Source organism: Fulmarus glacialis, unplaced genomic scaffold, assembly GCF_000690835.1.
Source record: "Fulmarus glacialis isolate BGI_N327 unplaced genomic scaffold, ASM69083v1 scaffold44855, whole genome shotgun sequence".
NCBI lineage: Eukaryota > Metazoa > Chordata > Aves > Procellariiformes > Procellariidae > Fulmarus > Fulmarus glacialis.
This window is the reverse complement of record NW_009214523.1, coordinates 25,437-41,555: the sequence shown is the minus strand read 5'-3', so window position 1 is coordinate 41,555 and position 16,119 is coordinate 25,437. Positions and strand designations below refer to the sequence as shown.

Sequence of the window (16,119 nt, the reverse complement as noted above, 5' to 3'; positions counted from 1 at the left end):
GGCAAGCGGAATAGGTAGAGAAACCCGTAAATGTAACTGAGTTGACAATGAAGTCAAATCATCGTGTCAGGTAGCGGCTACGGTCTTCTTTTCCCACAAACACTCACTCTTTATTTGGTTGTGTTTTACTGATTTTGGTACCAGAAGAGATCAGTTTCCTATTTTAAAGAAACAAAATGTAAACTCTTTTAAACTTATTGTACACTTGCAAATGATTCACTAAAACTCCAGAATAATCTATGAAATGTCTTACACTTTATAGCTATTGCAGCTGCCAAGAGATATCCCTTGCCTCTGAAATCTAGCGTTTTTAGCAGGGTTGTGGGCTTTTCTGAAATATCTAGTTATCATTTAAATATTAAGTAAAAGTCTTATTAATGCATGTAATTTCTTTAATGCCAACTTTTGCAGTAATGAATTAAAAAACTCATAAGGTATACTCTTCTCAAAATTAATTGTTGCCTCAACTGAGCCATATTGTTTGCTGATTTGCAGTACTTATATTTTTCTTGTAAAAATCAAGTGTTGTGTGTATAAAACAATGATGTCCTCTTACTGTCACAGTAAATACAATAAATATGTTATGAATATTTCCTATTTCCACCTTGTTACAATATCAAAAGCTATGTTTGGAAAACACAACATACTAGAACAAAGAGAAGATTATAGCTCCTGAACTCCTGTCATTGGAATGGAATTTCAGTAGGTTTATGGGATGACCTTGTTCAAATCTGTCTCTCTGTGGTTCTAAATGAAGATGAAAAGGATCTTTTTTTTTCTTCACACAGTATTGCAAGGATAAATTCATTATAATTTAGGAATGTTTGGTTACTAGATTAACAGAATCCATTACATTGCAGACTTCTGGAAAGATATGGCTTAGTCTCCTCCATTGCTCTCCCGTCAGTAACTGCTCTGCTGACAACAAACAAGAACATGAGTTAACGCTGGCTGAGCAGCATGGGAACTCTTTGTCAAGAGATGTAAATATGTAGGAGCTTAATTGAATTTAGCTCCTTGCTTCATAATGAGTGGTATAGCAGCAATTAAATTCCACCAGTCTTCACCAACATGGGCAGTTTATGAACCACTATCACAGGTATGACTAGGATCCACGTGGTGGATCTAGTAGTATATGTCTCATTTCTGGAAAAGGTTATGCCTGTGATTTACGAACATCGTTTGAATCCAATTAGATGGTGCAGACAGAGTGCAGTATAATGTTCTTGGCAATGGCATGATTGTTTAATCTTTGCCACATTTATAAATTTTCTTTCTGTAATGTCTCATCACCAGTCTAGAGAGAAATGAAGATTGCATTAAGAAAAAAGAAACAAACAGATAAATCAGTGCTCCAACATTAGAGTATTTGTTCCTGTTCTACAGGAAAAGTGATTATAGACAACCTTAAGTCAAGAAGTTATCGTATCAGTTCTGCTTTTCTCTAAGGAGTCAACAAACTTAATTATTGTTTTTGGAATGTTTGTTTAGAGGTAATATAAAAATAGTAGGTATTACTGGTATAGTCACACTGTCCTATAAAAATATGCATCTCTCTCAGATATAAAATAAGTAGAGAAAGTTTGAAAGAAAACATTTTTGGGTCAGGCAGGTTTAAAAAAAAAAAACAATTATACAGCAGTAATTATAGAATGAAAAAAATACATGAGTTACCAACAAATTTCACCCTAAAGCATGGAAAGTGCAAGTTATATAAAGTGTAAAGGACAAAGTTGTGCAGTACTGCTCTGCTGCAGGGAAGAAGCTAGGAGGCAGGCTGAGCAATGGACACACGTACTCTGCTATGCTTCTCTTTTGCCAGTTTATCTTTAGGATGTTGCCTTGCATTTATACTGCCCCATCTGTGGTATTTAGAGAATCATGGCTTCAGCTGGGAGCAGAACATTTACCTTGCATTTCACTAAATCCTAAATCTAGGATTGCACAAGCCAACAGGGACAGAAATTTCCTATAACTAAAAAGTATGCTGTAAAAATGAGACAGAACATTGTCCTAACCAAATTATTTATGTAATGATAGCATGATTAAAAGGTGGTTTGTGTTAAAACTTAGATTAATAACAGCAGAAACTATTTATCTGATGTCCATTACAGTTCCACTAACCTATAAAGGCACATTGGATGCAGTAAATGTGATTAATAGACGTGTAACGCTGTTCTTAGCACATGCTTTCCTCTTTGTAACCATTAGTCATTAACTTCTAGCAGTTGCTGATATATATTGCATCAGTTTGTAAGCAGTACCTTCCATTACCGTGTCATTGACTATTGAACAAAAAAGAAAAAGGATTTGATTGTAATAAGCAGAAGTGCTCTACCAAGTCAATAGCTATTGACTGGGGCAATAACAAATTTGCCTGTTCATTACAAATGAGAGCTTTTATCTGGTGCTACCAGCTAAGCAGATGTTAACTTTTAAATGATACTGTTTTCAAAATTGCTATGGAATATGTATTGAAAAAATGATAAAACTAAGCCTGCTCAGAAGTAGGTCTGAAACAGAGTTTTAATCTCCTTTTCTTATTGCTTCATTTCTCATTTGTCCTAACTGCGATCCCTAATCATAGACAGCAGTAGACAGCAGTAGACAGAACAGTTGCTGTAGCACAAGCTTTCTGTTAGCAGAGAGTTCATTTCAAGGGCAATTTGTCAGGCCAAGGCAAATACACCGTAGCACAGACTCTGGATCCGATAGTTCACTTACATTGCTAATGAGAAGTCACAAGGGAAACTTTATTCCTGTTTGGTTTGTTTTAGCAACACCATTCCTTGCATGGTTTGCCACAAAAGGCTGCTTATTGCCTTGCAAATTGAGGAGAGATGCTTAGGCACTTTATAAAAACATCCATGTTTCCTTTTCAAGTCATGTTAGCACAGTGATAATTTTGGGAGCTCTTCTTGTGGGTGTCAGGGCATGCTCAGCGGAGTTGTATGTCATTGTCCAAGCTGCTGCTATTTCATAAACAGGTATAAGAAAAATAAAACTTCTTTCTCCAGCATGAACATATGTAACCAACATTGAGATCTGGGCTATCTAGAAGTAGGATGTATCTTCCACTTCCACATCATGTTGAAGGCTGTGTTGCAGACTTTCCACAAAAAGTCTGTAAACTAAACTAAAGCTAGGCTTACAGCAAACACCTGCCAACATAACTGTATCTACAAGAGACATGAAAAAATGGTCTCTGACTATTGTAACAGTACTGGAAGAAATCACTGGTGTTACACTAGCCAAACTGGAATCTATAGTTTAGCTTGATGGTACCTTACGCAATAGTTTAAAGCACGGCCTTGTCAGTACTGTGTAATACTGTGTCAATACAAAATATCAATGCATGCAAGGGTTTTATTGTAATAAATAATCTTAGTTTGTTCCTCTCCCCCTCAGACTTTACCCCAAATAACTTTCAATTGTTAAAATTAATTTCTAAGGAATTGCTTCCATTTCTGAACTTTGCCTACTGGAGGATTTGCACCAGTCACATTTACAAGAGGAATCTTTTTAAGGCATTCATTTTCTTTAACAACATTCTGTATATTGTTATTCTCCAGAAGAACTTTCAAATTAATCCCTTCACAAAAGGAGGATGAGTGAAGACAGCACCTAGATTTTTGGTTCTGTGTAAGCTCACATTCCCATAAAATCGAGTCTGGGTTTGGAGTGACAGACTTCAACTCCCTTATTGTCTCCTCTGTTTTGCTTTAGTGAATTTCAAATTGTGAATGCTATCACAGTTCTGAAATCCTTATTCAGTCATCTGGCAGATTAAATTCAAAGCTTTAATCATTGAGTTTCTTTTTAAATTATTGTGTATAACCTGTTCAGTGGAAGGTGGGTCCTGAGGTCAGTGTATCTTGCTTTGTCCATGAGGAAGGCAAAGCAGCACCGTGATCCTCTTTCACTACAATTTGTAGGATGTAGCTCTTCATAGCTGACCCATTTTTCATTTATCAAAAATGCAGGAGATAACAATGAATTTATCTTTTTTTCATCCAAGACATTGTGTTCTAGGCCTTTGAGCCCTTAGTGTACTGATTCTAATGTCGCCCTTTTCTCCAACCTGTTAAGGTTGAGACTGTTAAATGGGGTTCAGAATTCATTTTGGGAGGTGACATATTTTGCAGTACATGTGTCTATTATACACAGCATTGTATACTTGGCTGTTATGCAAAAGGATTGAGGAAATTTTGTAGCAGTGTTTGTAAAATTCTTACCTTTGTCATGGATGGTGAAATTGTACTCCCAAGAAATGTGATCGTGCAAAGTTTAAATGTTCACCTTTTAAGAGTTGAGTTAAGTTGTGACTACTTGAAGTAGGCTACACCATGATAGCTTACAAAATATGATTGTATTATACACCAAAAAAATGTGACTTACATTATAGTACTTATCATTGATTTCTGAAAAGTAAAACCTTTAGGGCCAACAGAAAATCTATGATGTTAATAAATTACATGTTAGCATTATAGTATTGTTTATAACCTAGAGTGTAACCAACTTCAAATCTTGACATTTACTTCTGTCAGTAATCTCAGTACATCACTGAAGACATCATTGGCATCTCCAGGCACAGATGTACTTGTTGGAGGCCAAAACGGCTTCAGACCCACCCCTTGAACCCACCCTTTGCACTGGCAGGCACTTACACCTGCCTTATGCGACACAGATACACAGCAGGGTATGAAGACATTATTCATCCCTGAATATCTTCTGTTTTGCTTATGGACAATCCACTGTGACACAGAGTGATGGTGAGACTATATGTGTGTCATATTAGCCAGTGGGCTTTACATGGCATTAGGCATAAAGCTGGATTTGTCTGATGAAGCATATTCTAGTTGTGCACGTAAGACACAAAGCACCAGAATTTCAGTTATAAATTGTTCAGTAAGTGCAGCTGTAAATTTAAATTTAGCTCACCACCTTTATTTTCCTTTGTATTATGTTTCATAGATAAATACCACAACACATTAGTGAATTCAGTGTTGCTGTGGCCAGCAAACTAACACAAAAACCACAACCACCACCTGCACTGTTAGCCAAATTTACTAGATCAATCTATTAAAATATCATCCAAAATAAAGAGTTGAAAGTTAGAGCTGTGGACACGACTGCTGTAACAGACAAAACTAAGTATCTATAGCCTTCTTGCAAAATAGGTTACCCTTCATGAACTGGTATTCGAAGAACGTAAATAATGTTGATAGTACTGAGTTATTTTTTACACATGCACGCATGCGTGTGGATATTTCAGGTAACACATAAAAACTACCATGCATTCCATTTGTTGAAGGTTGCAGCCAAAAATTAAGAATACACAATACTTGATTCTCCTGAATGACATATGCTTAAAAGAAATTAGCTTTTAAACTTCTGGAAAAATTAAATTTTTATTTCATTCATTACAATCTGAGATTTTTTTTTGCAGAAATTAAAGGGCTGTTATGGTTTCCTGAAGTTCAAATCAGTCACATTTCTCTGTTCTGCTTTTCTGTTTTGCAGCTAGCAAGCTATACATTATAACTGTGAACTCTACTGTGACATCTTTCACAGGACGATAAGCAATGAAGAAAAAGCGTATTGTCAAATGGTCAAACAGCTAGCATCTTGTTAGTAGCAGCTTAATCTGACCATAATACAGTATCTAACATAACTAAACTTTTATAATTCTACTTTTATAAGTTACACCTGAGAAACAGGATTTCACTTTCTTCAGATTCTTTGCCTTCAGATGTCTGTATTCAGACATGTAGGACCTGACTTTCAAAGACATTTGGATGCTTTGATATGAGATGTGGTTCTAGTAGAAAAATAGGTAACAAAAATCATTCTTACCAACAGCCATAAAAAGACAAAGTCTTGTAGATAAGAAACAGCCAGATTTTTCTTCTTTTTAAGGAGAAGCGTGGTCATCAATTTGCATGATTAGCATAATTATTAACTGCAAGTGATTGCATTTCCATATATCTTCTGAATAAAGTATGCGATTTCTTCCTCCACGATAAAAGTAGAGAAGAATATGGTACAATGAGTTAAAGGACAAGAGAGTTATAATGTGTAGGTGATATATGAAGGGTTGGGGCTTTTTTTAACAACTGTAAGCAGAAGATTTAATGAATAACAGAGGGAGACAAGATTGCACTCTGCTGAAAGGTTTGCTGCAACAACATGGCTGATCTGTTGCCTGTGTAGGAGAACCATATGAGCAATGAGGAGAACAATTATAAATGACAATTGCAACTGCAATTGACAGGTAAAGGAGTGAGGGGGTTAAAGAGTGTATATAAAGCAGTCAATAATCCTGATTCACAAGCTGTGTTTGGCTGATCTATTTTGATAACTATACATTCATTTCTTATTCCTTTTACATGCATTGGTAAAGTCCTGTTGCAACTTTATTGTTGCTAAATGTTTGTTGATACGTGAGGTGCGTGCTCTCACTGAAATTAATACCAAGACATGCTGAGTTTGAGAATAATTGATAATGATAGCTAAGAGAGGTTCTGATGTATTTTAGAGCCTAGCAAAGTCAGATTATATCAGAAGCATTATTTGGTAAGCTTCAACCTAATTGTTAAATATTACAGTACTCTCAAAATTGAAGTAGGGTTGTGTCCTTTTAAAAGGCAAATTAAATAAATGCTTAACTTTGTGCTATTTTTCAACAACAAATCATTCTCTTGTAATTCACAGAATATACAGCATTGGGCTGTGAAGGACACTGAGAGGTCATCTTGTCCATCTTCCTGCCCCAAGGCAGAATCAATTATATTTAAACTAGACTGGATAGATGGTTGCCTATCCTATTCTCAGAAACCTCTCCCAGTGAAGATGCCACAGCCTCCCTGGGCAATCTGTTGAGTGTTTAACTATCCTCATACTTAACCTTCCTAGTGTTAAATTGAAAATTTTTTTTACTGCACGTTAAGGCCATTAACTCTTTTCCTGTCTGTGGTGGAACAGTTTGTGCCTTTCGTCTTTGCAGCAATATTTTACAGTTGTAGACCATTATAATGTCTTTACTGTCTTCGGTAAATCACCCAGGTTCTGTCAAGTCTTTCTTCATGGTATGTTTGCTAGACCTTTGGTCTTTCTTAATGCTTTCCTTTGGACTCTTTCCAGTCAATTCACATCTTTTTTAAAGTATGGCTTTCAAAAGTGGGTACAGTGGATGCTGAGTCTTACCTTCTTCTAAATTATTTTAAAGGTAAACTGTGTTACTCATCTTTAAATATGCGTGGTTTTCAATAGCAATCATTGTTGGGTTTTATTTTGATTTATTATTTCCCATAGATCTTCCTCTGTGAAACAGCTCAGCTCACTGTCTAGTCTTTCCTCCAGGATGTATTTGTGTGGTTGCTTACTGCCTTCTCCATTGATCTGCTTTGTCTTCACAAAATTTTGTTCTGTCTTTTCTCACACTGTTCCCTAGCATGCCAAGTCATTTTGCCGTCTGAACCTAATCTCCAAGAGCTCCTTCCACTTTGGTGTCTTTCTCAGATTTAGAAACACAGTCTCAGTTCCAGCATCCCAGTCATTAAGGAGAAAACAGAACAGTAGCAAAAGCCCTGGACCATACTATTTGTATCTTTCCAAGTTGACAGTGAACCGCTGGGGACGGTTTCCCAGCTGTTATTACCTTGACTGTTCAGTATTTACATCAGAACAGGAAAGCATAGTGCTTTGTCTGGAGTGTGACCAATCTGGGATATGCATATATAACATTACTGTAACTCTTCTATCTGTGAGACCTATTTGTCACAGGCAGAAATTAGGCTGGCGTGGTATTTGCTCTTGAGAAATATATGCAGGTCATTACTTACCACACTGTCATCTTCTAAGTATTTGCAAATGTTTTAATTATTTTTTCTGGTTCTAAGAAATGAAGTTAGTCCGGCTGAGTCCTCTTTCCTTTTTAATGCATTGTGTTGTGGTAAAATTCATGAGGCATAACTTGACCAAGTAAAATTGAAACTGGTGTAAGTCTTGCTACTTGCTACTATAACTGTCTTTTTGTTATTATAAAAACATATGCAGATCAGCAGTAAAGGGATGAACTGGAAATCAAATTGTCATTACCACATGCAAAAGTTATTTGTGTGTTCTGTTTCATCTTTTCAGTTAATTCCATATACCGACTATAGACAGGATTTTGTTATATGCTTCAGGGATCGTCATGACTGTCATATGCAGGCATGTCCATCCACCTGTACCACCCAGTATTTTCCTTGTGAAATACCTCCACAGAATCAGGAGCGGCATATGGCAATTTTTGGGAGATGCAGCTTAGTTAAATGCCAGTGGACATTACTTAATTCAGATGTTACCCTCTCTGGTTGATTAGAAAACCAGAAAAGCCAAAATACTTCAAAAAATCATACACCTGTATTCATTGCAATAGCTGATTATAATTAGCCTGGAAAACCTCTTCTGTCTTAATAACTTCAGTTTTGCAAATTCAGCCAAGACCTTTGAATGATGTTATAAATTTCTTGCAAATATAGCTTTCTATGAAAGTTCCATAATGGAGCTGTTGAGTATGAGGTTGCAAACCATGTAAAATCAGGTATGAATGGTAAGAATCTCAGAAAATGAAATGGATAATGTATTTGAATTGCCAGGAGAGAATAAAAAGACTAAGCAGTAAGATTGGAGAGAATATTGATGGAATTAGAAAATAGCAAAGCAACGAATCATCGTGTAGACACAAGGAATTTAGTAGTTGTTCATTTGGGGCATTAGCTATGAAGTGTGGAAGATAAGGCAACTGAATTAGTAGAGACAACAATAATAAAAAACAAATAAAATTTAAAATAATTTCTGGTTTCTTCACTGCCAAGAGAAATTAATTTTATTGAATTTGGCCATGATATGAAACATAGATGGCCAGTTTCCTGACACAGAGCAGCCTAAAAATTAAAACTTTAACCACATTCTTGTGGAGAAATGTCTAGTATATATAGCACATATCTGCCAAACTTCAAATCACAAGAGTGATTATATCATCTGAAAGTAGGAAATGAAAGTCCTTAACTACTCCTAATCAGCACAACTATGATACTCTAGCCTGGGGAAACTTGAGGAAAGTACCAAACAAAAAGAGTTAAATCACAGAATACAATGTAGAATACAAGCTTGTATGGATCATGATGTAACGTAGTCAGGACTGATGTCTCATTGCCTCAGACTATATTTGCTTACTTTCGTGCTGCCATTAGTTTCTTAGTTTCCAGTGGTAGTTCTTGTACTACCAGTCACCTAAAGAATGAAAGACTGGCAATAAAGCTACAGTAGGCTGCAGTGACGTACGATAAGACCTTGTACCAGAAAGACTGTCACAGTTAGGGGAATATATATCTATATTTTTATGGATTACAGTTAGTTCTTGATAATAAGCTAACAGATGTGTCTTCCTTAAGGTAGAAGCCTTATCACACCAGGTTTTACCATCATGTTGTTTCATGATCTTTTGAGTTAAGTTGTTATGCTAAGACTGCACTTTTGGGGAGAAATCTAGATTAGATACCAAAATAATAGACATAATTCAATGTTTCTGTCCCATAGTGGGTGTTGGGTCTGGGTCCATGTCTGATACCAAGAAACACAGCTGCTCCTTGAGATGACAAGATGAAAGATGGGAGACATAATCATGGTCACTGTTAAGTCCCCATTGTTACTTTTTTTAAGAGAAACAGCTGCCATTCTCACTGGCTTAACTAAAGTCAACCTTATATGAGTGTATCAAACAATATATCCGTGGTGCTTTCAATTTGATACAAAGTTATTTGCAGTGTATTATCTTAATGTGTCTAAAGTTTGCTTGTGGCCGAAGAGCTCTTCTTCGCCCTCACAGTTTTGTTTGCATTTCTGTGATTCTTTGGATAAGCCTGCTGCCTTACATGTAGGAAGGGGTTATTGTGGGGACTTACAAGTTCATTTATGAAGTGTTTGGAAACCCAAGGGGCAGAGTGCTAATTGAAGCCATAACCATTAAAATTAAATAACTTAATAATGGTGGAACTTTATTACAGAAGAGTTGTCAAATGTATTGAATATTATAAATAATATTAATCTTCTCTAGTCCAATGGATTTTAGGTATCTTGAAGATGGAGGTATGTATCTCAGTACTCCTGCAAACCTCATAAAATGCATAAGTCTCATTAAAGTAAACAGGTACAAGATAGCAACTAGATTTTTTTGGTAAGTTGAGATCATAGAATCATAGAACCATAGAATAGTTTGGATTGGAAGGGACCTTTAATGGTCATCTCGTTCAACCCCCCTGCAATGAGCAGGGACATCTTCAACTAGATCAGGGTGCTCAAAGCCCTGTCCAACCTGACCCTGAATGTTTCCAGGGATGGAGCATCTACCACCTCTCTGGGCAACATGTTCCAGTGTTTCAACACCCTTATTGTAAAAAATTTCTTCCTTATATCTAGTCTGAATCTACCCTCTTTTAGTTTAAAACCATTCCTCCTTGTACTGTCGCAACAGGCCTTGCTACAAAGTCTGTCCCCATCTTTCTTATAAGCCCCTTTTGAGTACTGAAAGGCCACAATAAGGTCTCCCCGGAGCCTCTTCTTCTCCAGGCTGAATAACCCCAACTCTCTCAGCGCCTCCTCGTAGGAGAGGTGTTCCATCCCTCTGATCATTTTTTGGCCCTCCTCTGGACCCACTCCAACAGGTCCATGTCTTTCTGGTGCTGAGGACTTCAGAGCTGGATGCAGTACTCCAGGTGGGAGTACTCACCAGAGCGGAGTTGAAGTGGCAGAATCACGTCCCTTGACCTGCTGACTATACTTCTTTTGAGATCCTTAAATAACTTTTCAAAACTAATGTAAATGTCTATGTCACTACCAAAAATAGAGCACAGTTATCTGTGCTTTCTGATACGGGGCATACTGATAATCTTTATTATACCAATAGTATTGGTGTTAGCACTTTCAACCACGTTATGCTGCCAGGTTCTAGTTACCTGCTGTCTGAGTTAAAGCCTTCACAGAAGAAACAAGAGAATGCATTGTGTAAACATACCCTAATTCACCTAATATGCAAAATTGATCAGCTTGTATGCTTGAACTTTGATTGACTGATGAATGTTTGAGTCATTAAAACTGTTCCAGAAAAGCTGTACCCCTTCTCTAAGTTCACATATCTTTAAATTTTACATTTGTTTGCAAGTATTTGAATAAGAAATGAAATAACAAGTTTTTCTTATTCTATGTTGCTTAGGTCTACCAGTTCACTTTGCCAAATTTGTGATGAAAGAGAGCATGCAAGACCAACATCAGAAATTAGTTGAAGGAGGAATGCCAGCAATGCAGTACAGGTTAATATGTAAGAACCAGTTATGGTCCCTAGATTTACCCGAACTAGAGTAAGAAAGAGCCTTGTTATCAATATCCTGTCACCCCAACACAGAGAGACCATCAGACCTAGGGAAAATCTAGTTCAGCAGGTAGTTACGGTAGTGGTTGTCCAGATATCACACATGCTTTATGGTATAAACCTCTGCCTCAGGAGCTTGTATTGCTGTCTTTACTACAGATTAAAGGCTCATACTTAAATTTCTAATGGAAGGCAACAAGCTTGAGATATCTTTAACAGCAGATTATTGTGAAGAAGAAGAATTAAAATATGGATTGGCAATTTTCTCATATAAATGATCTGATATTGTATTTTATGGAAACATGAGAGTTTGATGTGAGGAAAAGAAACCTTTGTTATTTACAACATCATCTTCTTTCTAATGCAAGGATTTCTATAAACAACTATAGCTGTAATGCTTTGGATGGGACAGAAAGAGAGCAGAAGAGAAAAGAAAGGAACTTCTTGAGAAGGAGGTCATACCAGTTTGCTTTAGCAAACTGCAGATATGTTTCTCTGCGTAAGGAAGATTTTCTCGTTATCTCAAAGCAGACACATCCTCCTCACTCAGGAATCAGAGCACTTGTATAGAATGTTGCCAGTTGGAACATGCTTCCCATGTGCAGATTAATTTTCCAGTATAGAGAAGTAAAAGCTTCTGGAAGTAACTGTTTTCAGTGATTAGCAAGAAATCTTTGAAATTTGGAAGCAGAACAGTCATATTATGCAATGAAAATGTGTTCGGACTTGTTTGAGTTATAGGCTGTTGAAAAGTGCCGTGTGTTTTCTGTGTTCTGCTCTGGAGGGCAAGTGAGAACTTTAATGACAGAGGTTTGCAGTGAACACACACCCGCGCATTTTGCTTCCTGATCTCACTCAGCATTGCAGCTCCAGCCAAGACAGATAAATTATTTCTACTTCCACCATTCTTCTAGCACTATCATCAACATCCACACAAAATAATGCCATTTTAATAGAGTTTTCATCTGTAAACTGATTATTCAGAATCTATTGACTCAGCCCATCACTATGTTCTTTGTGTGTTCCTGACCTCCAAATTCCTTTCTCTACTTCGTCTCTACTGGGAGTCTTGCTGTATCCATTTCACAGACTATAATTATCTTTCTGATTCTTAATACATACATAGTTCAGGTTCCAGATGAATAAATAATTTAGACGCAAACTGTCTGGGATCCATTCCAGACTCCTGAAGTTTTGGTTGGAAATACAGTTTGCAAAAAATACTGCTTCTTAAATCTTACAGTTCTTCACAGATAAACATAGCCTTGGCACTGCTTATAAATCAGGAGTAGATGATAAAACTGTTAAGGGGGACACAATTGAAAGAGAGAAGCAATGTGGGAAAAAAATATGTTTTTTTTAAAAACACCATAATTAGATGGTGTGAGTTTACAGAGTATTCAGTTTAAGTACGTTCTTAATATAAGCACAAAACACTAATGACAATCCTGTAAACACATTTTAAGAGGCAAATGTATTCAGTCTGACATTCCAGAATAGATTCATGACTACATCAATTGGTAAATATTGTCATTTTTCTACTAAACTTTAACAAGGTAATTTCTATTGAATAAAATTTGAAAGTAAATAAGTTTAGCTGATAATTACTTCGCTTCAATATTTCATCTAGAGAAGCATAGTACAGAATTTTCATAATAGTAGAAATCTGAAACAAACTACTGTACTATAGTTTGTAGAATTCACATAATTTATTTCCTTTCTTCCTGAAACAACAGAAACTTGTTAATTTCTCCCTAGACTGATAATAACTTAACCACTTTGGAAATGAGTTTCTATTCTTTCCTTTTTCTTCTTTTTTCCTCTCAGCTGTAGTTGAGTACATTCTTCAGCATACATACACTGTTTTGCTGGTTTAGGTAAGATTGGCAATTTACTTCCAATTTTCAATGAATGCCTTTATAAGCATTGAAAAATGTGACTTCATGGCCTATTTAAACACTGACTGCCCAATATCCATCTTGCCAGAATCACTGTTGCCAAAAATAGCACAAGGAAGATCAGATGAGAGAGGTTTTACCTCATGGCATTCACCATTAACACCAAGTGATCTTTGAGCTTGGGAGAAAATCCTCTGAATACGCTGATATCCACAGAGATAATTAACAAGCGCAGCTAATTCTCTTTGGTCAATAGCATTTTCCAAAAAAAGGAAGCAGAATGCCTGTGCATATGACAAAGCCCATCAGATAGCTACAGGAGCTGCCTACAACCTGGCTTCTAACATGGGTTATCAGATGTGGGCTGGGACACCTTCACTGAGCCTAGGCATAGAGGTTTTTTTATCTAGCATATATATTCATAAATGTAAACCAGTATATAATACATTTCTAATCAAAGAGTTCATCTGAGGTCACGATAATGATAGCAATCTTCCTACTTCTAATCTTAGCATCACTTATTTGAGGGAGTCACTTGGTGTTTGTAACCAAGAAGAAAATCACACTTAATAATGTACTTAATTTCCTTGATATTAGTGAATTGTGAATGGTATTGTTGTTTAACCCCAGCTGGCAACTAAGCACCACCCAGCCGCTCGCTCACTCCCCTGTGGTGGGAAGGGGGAGAGAATCGGAAGGGGAGAAGTGAGAAAACTTATGGGTTCAGATAAAGACAGTTTAATAAGCAAAGCAAAAGCCGCACGCGCAAGCAAAGCAAAACAAGGAATTCATTCACTGCTTCCCGTCGGCAGGCAGGTGTTCAGCCATCTCCAGGAAAGCAGGGCTCCATCATGCGTAACGGTGACTTGGGAAGCGGAAATGCCATCACTCTGAACATCCCCCCTTCCTCCTTCTTCCCCCAGCTTTATATGCTGAGCATGACATCATATGGTATGGAATATCCCTTTGGTCAGTTGGGGTCAGCTGTCCCGGCTGTGTCCCCTCCCAGCTTCTTCTGCACCCCCAGCCTGCTCACTGGTGGGGTGGGGTGAGGAGCAGAAAAGGCCTTGACTCTGTGTAAGCACTGCTCAGCAATAACTAAAACAGGTATGAATGTGAATAGTGAAAGGAATCCTCACCCTCAATTTATACTCTACATTTGTTTAGCAAAAAATCACTTTTTGTCAATTGACTCTTTGGAACTTCAGCTCCAAGAGTTTTTCTTAACTGAAAACAGTGAGTCTTTTTCAATGATACTAGTTGCTGTCTAAAAGTGGAGAGCATTTACCTCCTACTTCTTGTTCATACAGTTACAGGCTAGCAAGGCAAAAGGAGTAGATAATCAGAGCCTTAATTGCAGAACTGCAGAATTTACAGCAGCCTGCATGAATACATTCATCTTCAGATGTCACCCATGAAAAGCTATTTCACTCATTAAATTAAAACTCACTGCAATTTTTAAAGATGAAGTAGAAAATTAAAACCTATTATCTGTCTTTTTATGGAAATACCGTGAAAAAAGAGCATCTGAAAATTTAAAAGCCCCTAGAACTTCTTAACCATCCCATTTATAAGACTCCATCAACATTTCACATGGGAGGTTCCTGTCTTAAAGGATGAAGAACTCCATATCATAGGAATGCTCAGATTTTACTCAGAATCTTTCCTTCCAAAATCACAAAAACTGGGTGATCAAAAGACAACAGAAATGAAATTCATATTGCTAATTATTAATGGGCTAATCATTCCCTAAATTGTACAAAATTAATTACAAAGGTTTTGGCCAATATTGCAGGCTTTGTTTTTTCTATTGTGAATGAAAACTATAATTTCAAAGTATTTTGTTTCCAGCTAATTTGATAATCCATGCGTGATCATGAAATCCAAATGTACAGCATACAGTGCTTGGAACAGCGTTCTGAGTATCATACTATAATAATATGTAACTATAAATACCTAAAGATTTCAGAGTTCTTGTTTAGCATTGTGCTAAAGCTATTTTCAGTTTAAGCACTGACTGAAAAATACTTATTTAACAGACAGCTTAAACATACACAGATTGTTTTATCCTGTTAACAGAAGCACAGTATTTCCAATTACTATTCCATTAAGACTACAAAGATGATTCAACACAACAGTTGTTATTGCTGTTAAAAGCCTTAATCATATTAATGTTGTCACACCAGTCTTCTCAGCAACCAGAACTTCAGTGTGCATTGACATTTAACACATCACAAAATAAATGGCTATGGTGTTTGTAGAACTCTTTTCAAGCAATTCCCTCATTTTTTTTCCCCCAAATTGCCTGTTTGTCTAGAAGCAGCAAGGGAAATTAAATTAGATGTTAATATTCTACCCAAATATTATGTAACTTTCATCAGTTCTTCCTTAGGAATTGTAAGCTGCTTTCAGCATTTGCTTTTTCTCCCAGAGAAGTCATAAGCAAAGCCAAAACTTGCTATAATTGGGATTTTCTAAAATAGTCTCATTCTATGTAAATATTCCTAAGTCTGGGTTTATTCCCATCCGCCAATCAAGAAATAAGAGAACTCCAGCACTTCAGGTTCATAGGGAAGCATTGTCTTTCACAAGCATCTCAAGGTTAAACTCTGCAGGGTTGGAGACCTGAACAGCAGCTTTGCCCTACCAAGTGTTTGTCTTCTTCATGTTTCCAGATAGACCCCATAAATTTAAGTCTGGAGCACAGATTAGGGGATTTGATATATAAAAGCAGGCCTTTTAAAATATTTTCACCAAGAACTAGGTTATAGAGGTATACTTCTCAGAAATGAGGCCAAAACATGTGGA

General features: G+C 36.7%; 1 protein-coding gene across 1 annotated transcript in view; it reads left to right on the top strand.

Moving 5' to 3' along the window:
- The window catches only part of LOC104077371 (ephrin type-A receptor 6-like), a gene marked incomplete at its 3' end in the record, with an annotated part of 84,723 nt that overhangs the window by 46,158 nt on the left and 22,446 nt on the right, over positions 1-16,119 (top strand). The gene's annotated exons all lie outside the window — the stretch shown is intronic.